Source organism: Gopherus flavomarginatus, chromosome 12 (assembly GCF_025201925.1).
Source record: "Gopherus flavomarginatus isolate rGopFla2 chromosome 12, rGopFla2.mat.asm, whole genome shotgun sequence".
Classification (NCBI taxonomy): domain Eukaryota; kingdom Metazoa; phylum Chordata; order Testudines; family Testudinidae; genus Gopherus; species Gopherus flavomarginatus.
The window spans coordinates 4,006,085-4,013,067 of NC_066628.1; the positions used below are offsets into that span (position 1 = coordinate 4,006,085).

The 6,983-nt window shown below is 48.0% G+C and overlaps 1 pseudogene; it reads right to left on the minus strand.

Annotated features, from left to right (window-relative positions):
• Positions 1-6,983, minus strand: part of LOC127032317 (early activation antigen CD69-like) — a 7,228-nt pseudogene continuing 245 nt past the window's right edge.

The following is a 6,983-nucleotide window of genomic DNA, read 5'->3' on the forward strand; positions in this document are numbered from 1 at the left end:
TCACCAAAAATAACATTATTTTATTAAAACAAACAAAGACATATCCAATTGCTACTTCAGTGACAATCTCTACTCTAAGTTTGTAGCTGTGCAAAAGAGGCTGACTAAAGGCGAGGCTTGTTTGGTTTATCATCATAGATTATACATTTTAATTTTACAGTTTATAAATGTGCAAAGGTAAATATGCTTAAAAAGTCTGGTGAAGCCAAGGAAGGCATTTACGTTCAGTTCCTTAAAAGAAGCCATTCAAAGAGCTACCCTGAGACAAGTTTAATATTTTAATATTGAAAATCGTCCCAGAAATCAAAGGATGGTTGGTACTTCCCCTCCTTAAGGCACTGATAATACCCATCAATAAGAGCACCACTGTTCAGCTGTGTTAAGCAACCAGGGTGAGAAAAAACGACTACTTAAACTGTGGTTCTTTGAGATGTGATGCAGATGTATATTCCAAGTAGGTGTGCATGCACCTTGTGAACTGGAGACTTTCGCCTAGCAGAGCCTGTAGGAGGAGTGACACTTGCACCTTGTGCCTGTAGCCCCTCCCTGGCTATATGAGGCTGTGCCACCCCGACCCTCCTCACTTCCTTCTTGCTGAATGCTCAGGGGAACAGACATCAATGCAGAGGAGTTGGGGAACACAGGCAGTTCTCGACGTTTATAAATTGACATCCTGTTTCAACTTTATGACATCGGTTATGACTTTATGATTCTCGATCTGACATCGTTCCTATAGGAAATTCAAGTTACAACGTTTTTGACTTAAGACGCGATTTGCAGGAACCAATGGTGTCATAAGTCCGAGGGTTGCCTGTACATATCTGCATCGCAACCTAAAGAACCACAGTTACAGTAAGTAACCATTTCTGCACGGAACCTTCCCCAAGCAGCTAACTACTAATTGAATAACAAAAGTGCAACAAGGGCATTTAATAACTAGGAGGAAGAATTGAGGAGGAGGAGGAGAAGGGTAACACTGAGAGGGAGTTAAACTAATTTGTTATACTGATGCGGCACTGGGTTCTTGGATTTGATCCGAGGTAACTGATGGCCTACCTAATAATGTAGTTATAAAAGATTGTCAGAGACAGAGAGTGGGATGGGTGCTCCTGTGTGACAGCACAGTAAAAATCCAAGTAAGCAAAAAGAAATACCAGGGTTACACAAGTTCATGAATGCAGTTTGATCGGTCAGGAGACATATATGAAGATGTACCTAATCCACTGCCTACTTCCATTTAAAAAAATTACTGCAGTTATGAATTCCTGTGCCAGTTTCCTTTCCCTTTAGCTCTGCTGTCACATTACAAATCAGTGATGAGGTAAACCGAGTGTCTCCAGAAAACAAGCACCTATAAGCATACTCCTAAGGGGAAGAGGATTGACCTGGAGCAGGACATGGGGAAAACACTAGAGAGATTGTGTACACATGGGGTATAAGCAGGAGAACAGAGTAAAGAGGGCTAGTTAATAACAGGAAAGTTTCCCTAGAAAGTAACAGCTCTGTTACACTTTTGATCAAGCTATAAAGAACATGGGAATCCTGGAGGAACAGACTGTAGGGAATAAATACTCATCCCGCCCTGTCTTCAGGCTTTTCCAGATCACATTTTGATGATTCTCAAGCTTTTATATCCTAGGCTGTGCAGTTCCCTTTCCCACTGTATACGCGTCATGTTTGCTGCAGATCCAGTTTGTGAGTGAGGTGCATCTTGAAGAGCCAACAAGTTGATCGCTCAGATATGCACAGTGTCCTCCTCCTCTAATTTCAAACCTGCAACACAGAAGCCAGGAGCTAGAATCAGGCAGAGTCTGGGCGCTGCCTGCCCCTCCCAAAGGGAGGGAGGTGCTCCACGTTAATGAAACATCTCAATTAGTGAACAAGCCCCCATTGTACAGGGAGCAAAGAGGCCCACTGCAATTCCTCCCTGGCAGAAAGGAAACAAACAGAGAAGAAGGAATTAAACAGAGCCAGTTTGGGGTTAACAGGGCAGAGAAAGGGGCAGCCCCAGTTTTTATTCCAGGTAGTTTTTTTTTAAATCCCAATTCCTGGTCATTTCTGGACGTACAATTGGCTCTTGCAGGCCCAGATTCCAGCCAGAGTGTCCCAAAATGAGGATTCCAGGGACCGTTCCCACGTGGCATTGAACACAGAGCCTACACATGCTCACTAGGACCTCCACAGCAGGGATGCTTCTTAGATCAGTGGCTCTCAACCTTTCTGGACTCTGTACCCCTTTCAGGAGTCTGATTTGTCTGGCATATCCCAAGTTTCACCTCACTGCAAAACTACTTGGCTTACAAAATCAGAGAAAGAAATACAAAGAAGTGTCTTGCTACTTTCTAATTTTTAGCACACAATTATAAAATAAAATTGATTGGCTTATAAATATTGTACTTACATTTCAGTGCACAGTCTATAGAGCAGTATAAACAAGTCACTGTCTGTAGGAAACTTTAGTGACTACCTTGGCTAGTGCTTTTTATGTAAGCTGTTGTAAAACTAGGCAAATATCTAGATGAGCTGATGTACCGCAGGGGAATGTGTAGCCCTGGTTGAGAACCACTGAGAATCCATTTCGACCCCTGAGGCATGCCACGATAGATGGATTTGTTACTGACCGAAGTTCAGCGCCTTTTATCACAGCCACCACCATGTCCAACAGATCTCAAAGCCACCACCCCAGGAGTAAGAGTCCCATGCTCCACTCGGCACCTTCACACACTATCCCAAGAGTTGGATGAGTCCAGAGACAGATCCCGACAGAGCTCAGGGACTGCTCACAAAAGCCTCCAGCTTCACAACTGGTTCCATGGAGGGCTGGTTAGGATGCTTGTTATCCCTAAGACCATCTTCAGGGTATTAGTATTACTGGGGCAGTTTCAGAACCCAAAGCAGTGGTAATGGAACTGTTTCACGCCAGATGGTGTCAGGAATAAGCAAATGCAAACACAGCAATTTTGCCCGATGGAAGATTAATACAAGTAAGAGTGCTCTTAACTACTATGTAGTAGCTATTAAGCACACACACAGTTTAGGACACCTGAGATATAGTTACCCACAGTCTGAGATGGTTTTAAGTAATCACCAGCCGGACTTGCAGGGGCCCTCCTTCCATCCCGCTGACAGGGATTAAGATGTCAGATCCTTTCCCAGAGAATAAATACTTCAGAGCAGTCCAAGGAAACTTATTTTAATGCATCGGCACAATAACCTCCACTGGGTTGGGTCACCAATTTCAACAAATTATTGCAAAACGTTTTTAGTATTTTTAGCCTTGACAATATATATGGGGCACCTAAAACCATGGTTGCTATTTACTTACTCTTTTCCATAGGTTTTTATTTTATTCTTCCTTTTGTTTAACAAACTGCAAATATGCAGCTGTCTGAGCTTGTCTCACAAAGGCCTAAGGTTATTCCTCGCTATGTGATGTTTGGTTATCAGCTGGCAGTGGCTGCACATACAAAACGGCTGACTTCAGTGCTGCCAAGTTCTGGGACACACGCAGGAATGTCAAATTCCGGGGCAACATTACTATATAGAGGGACTCACCAGTTGTTGAATTTGGTGCCATTGACCCATTTCCAGGGCGGATCCTGGTCCTGCTCCCTCCAAAGGCCGAGCCAATGGTCAAGTTTGCCTTTACAGCGCCGCAGGAACCTCTGTATTAGAAATACAAAAGCAAAGGGACAGCATGAATGGGACTCTGAGATCATGGGACTGAACCTCACCCACCCCAGACAGCTCTGCACAACAGGGAATCAGTTTTTTCAGAAGGGACTGCCCACTCACATTCCAGGAGGTTGAGGTGTTCAGTGGGTGAATGCACCTCCTTTGCATTCATGCTATACCTCTGCTCTTGTCTCCTGATCACTCCCCTCCAATAATTTCCTGTAGGGGAGGGAAAGCTGCATGGCTCAATAAGGATATAAGCTCTAGTCCCACTCTGCAAGGCCACCTTGTACCTTGTATCCTGTCTACCCATCACTGGAGTGGGGCTAGGACAGAGCTGGGCCGGGAGCAGAGCCCTGACCCTTTGCAGCGCCCAGTGGGGGTCTATGTAGGCATAAAGCAGGCGTCCTGCTCAGCTAGAAATTCCTCACATCCCGAGCATGGCAGTATAGCAGTGCCAGGTTCACAATCCCTGCTTCACACAGCCAGCCCCACTGGCCAGGCTTTGGCTGACCCAGCCCAACCCAAAGGAAGTGCTTCTCCTGCCCGGAGCTATGAAGAAAGGACAACAGCATACTGAGTGCAGCTGGATTTCAGCTGCTGGGCTTTCGTTCCCTTTGGCCTCCCAGCAGGAAAGGGACCAGAGCTCCTTCTGGAACTACACAGGCTGGGCCCTACCCCAGTGCAGTCATGTCTGTCCAGTCAAGCCCAGTCTAGGTCATTATCAAGCATCCATGCTGGTCTCTCTCTCTCTCACCATTTCCTGCTCACTGTCAATCACAGCCAGGGAAGCACCATGCGCAGAGCAGTTGCTCTGGCTGTAGGTCCAGTTCTCTTTGGCCTCGGAGAAATAGTAGCATTTCCCTTGGTATCCGACCCAACCATCCAGACACCAGGGGCCAGGACGGGGATCCAGAGAGTGGACCACTGTGGAGCCAGGATGGACTGAATATAGGTTTGCTATTCCTGAAAATGAGAAAGTAACATACTAAGAGCTTGTCTCTTCCTGCATCCAGGGGGAACAAGGCCCTCAGATCCAGGCCTCATAGGTTCCTGAACCCTCTGTCAGACGCTCAGAACTTAAGCCCCAGCGGTTAATTCAGTGAGGCGATAACCGTCCCAGTGCCCTGCACAGAGAACTACGCCCAAACTCATACTTAAAGCAGGAGGATGCCAAAACCCAGTTAAAGATGGGAGTTCAGAATAATCAGCTGGGATGGCTATCCTGGGGCGGGGCAGGCTGGTTCTCTTCCAGAAAAGAGACACCTCCTTCTGCCCATAAACCTCCACAAAAGAGAAAATTCCCTCTCTCAAGCTGAGTTCTGATTCCACAAGGGGAAGAATGCCAAAAACTCCAGGAAGTCCACGAGGGACTTCAGTATTGCTGAGGATTTTACACGGGAGGTGCCCAGATACTGCAGTGATGGGCAGCAAGATAAATATGCTTTGAAACTGGACTTTTGTTTAGGTTCTCAGCCACAACCTTTTGCTAAATAAGGCTTTTGCACCAAATAATAAAGTACCCTGTAGGTGGCAATGCCTCTCCTGACAGCAAGCTCAGCTCGGGACTGACTGACTGAGAAGCTGGTAGAAAGGCAAGTCCAGCAGTCTCCTCATAACCTTCAGAGACATGGCACAACTGCTGCACAGCTGGGCGTGGGGTCTGAATTCAGTCCAGTAAACCCAATCTAGCTCCAGAGAGACCTAGTATTTCACCACAGGGAGTTGAAAGTTTTCTGTTTAAAGCTGAGGTGGAAAGAATGAGAGACTGTGATGGCTAAATGGGGGGAACAGGACACAGAAACTTGGCCAGGGAGGGCTTGGACTCACCTGAGAAAGCTCCTATCAGAACTCCTACCAGAGCTGCTCCCAGAGCTATTATGATCAAGACACAGACTGGGATTGTGATTTTATTTGCTAGGCAGATTGCGGAGTTAGCTCGATCACCTGAAAAAGAAAAGTCATTAATGGGCCTGGGTACTGCTGGGGAGGCGGGAGGGAGAGGAGAAGACGGAATTGGTCATCATTAGTTACAATCAAGCCTGGTCTACACTGAGGAAATTTACAAGATCAGAAGGGGCCACCATGGTCATCTACCTGGCCCTCCTGCATAGGTTCTATCTAGCTTTGCTGCTGACTCCATCTGATTTGCCTGCAGAAAGGGTACATTACGATGGTGAAAATCGCTCTGGCTGAGCTTTGTCCACCCTACAGATCCCCACTGGCCCTTCCATCACCGATTCAACTGAAAACCAACATTTGAACCCATGGGAGTTTCTTTGTGTTTTCCCAGCACACTAATGGCTACAAAGTCAGTGCCGTGGCAGGAGGAAGGGTTTAGCAATACGCTCCCTGCTCTGTAGCGGGATACATAAGGCTATTTTATTACTTAAATTATACTCGTGTGCCGAGTCAACAGTCAGGTTCAAGATCTGTTGTGATAAGTGCTTTACAAACACCTGGAAAGACATGGTTCCTTGCCCAGAGAGTTTACAATCTGACAAGACAGATTATCAGAAGGGATACCAAAATATACCAATATTTTTCTTCACCCATTTCCTCTCCCCAAATCACCTGCTCATTGAGCTTTTAGCCGAAGACATCACAGTAGCAAGTCTGGATAAGAGACCTACAAGAGAGACCCGCCCTGGACCGCTCCGCTAGCTGGGTCCACACTGCCGAGTGTGACTGTTCACGCACACTGGGGTCTCACACTGGCCACACACAGCAGAAGGGGGGAGAATGAACCAGGCAGAGATGGGCCAGGGCTGTCACAGGGGTTCTGACACACCCAGCTCAAAAGGCCCCTGCACAGACCCACGGCCACCGCTGTGTGTGCCAGGCAGCAGCTGTGAGCCAGGGATCGGTGCCCTGAGAGCCCCTGGGGGAGATCCAGTCTCTGCCACCCAGGGACAGGGGGTTGCTGGGCACTGGCTGTTGCCACTGAGAACATGGCCCCATGTGGGGCAGCCTCAGTGTCTCCTCCAGCCTGTTCCCAGGCAGCTACACCCCATTACCTGGCTCCCCGTAAGTCCGCAGGTGTCCATTGCCATTAGCACGCAACTCCTGCAGCGGCTCCTCCCTCCCAGCAGCCCGAGTTTCTGGGCACATTGTCTCTCAGCGACACTCAGGCTACAGATGCTGCTGCAGGCGCTGGGCTGGGATCGGCTCCTCTCGGTCTGACTGGGTCTCATTCAGCAGCAGCAAAGCCGAGCCGGGCGGGGGTGCTGGCCCTGGTCCCCCTGCCTGCTCCGACTCTCCAGCCGATCTGGAAGCCGAGACGGACCCAGCAGGGCAGGTCAGGGTCA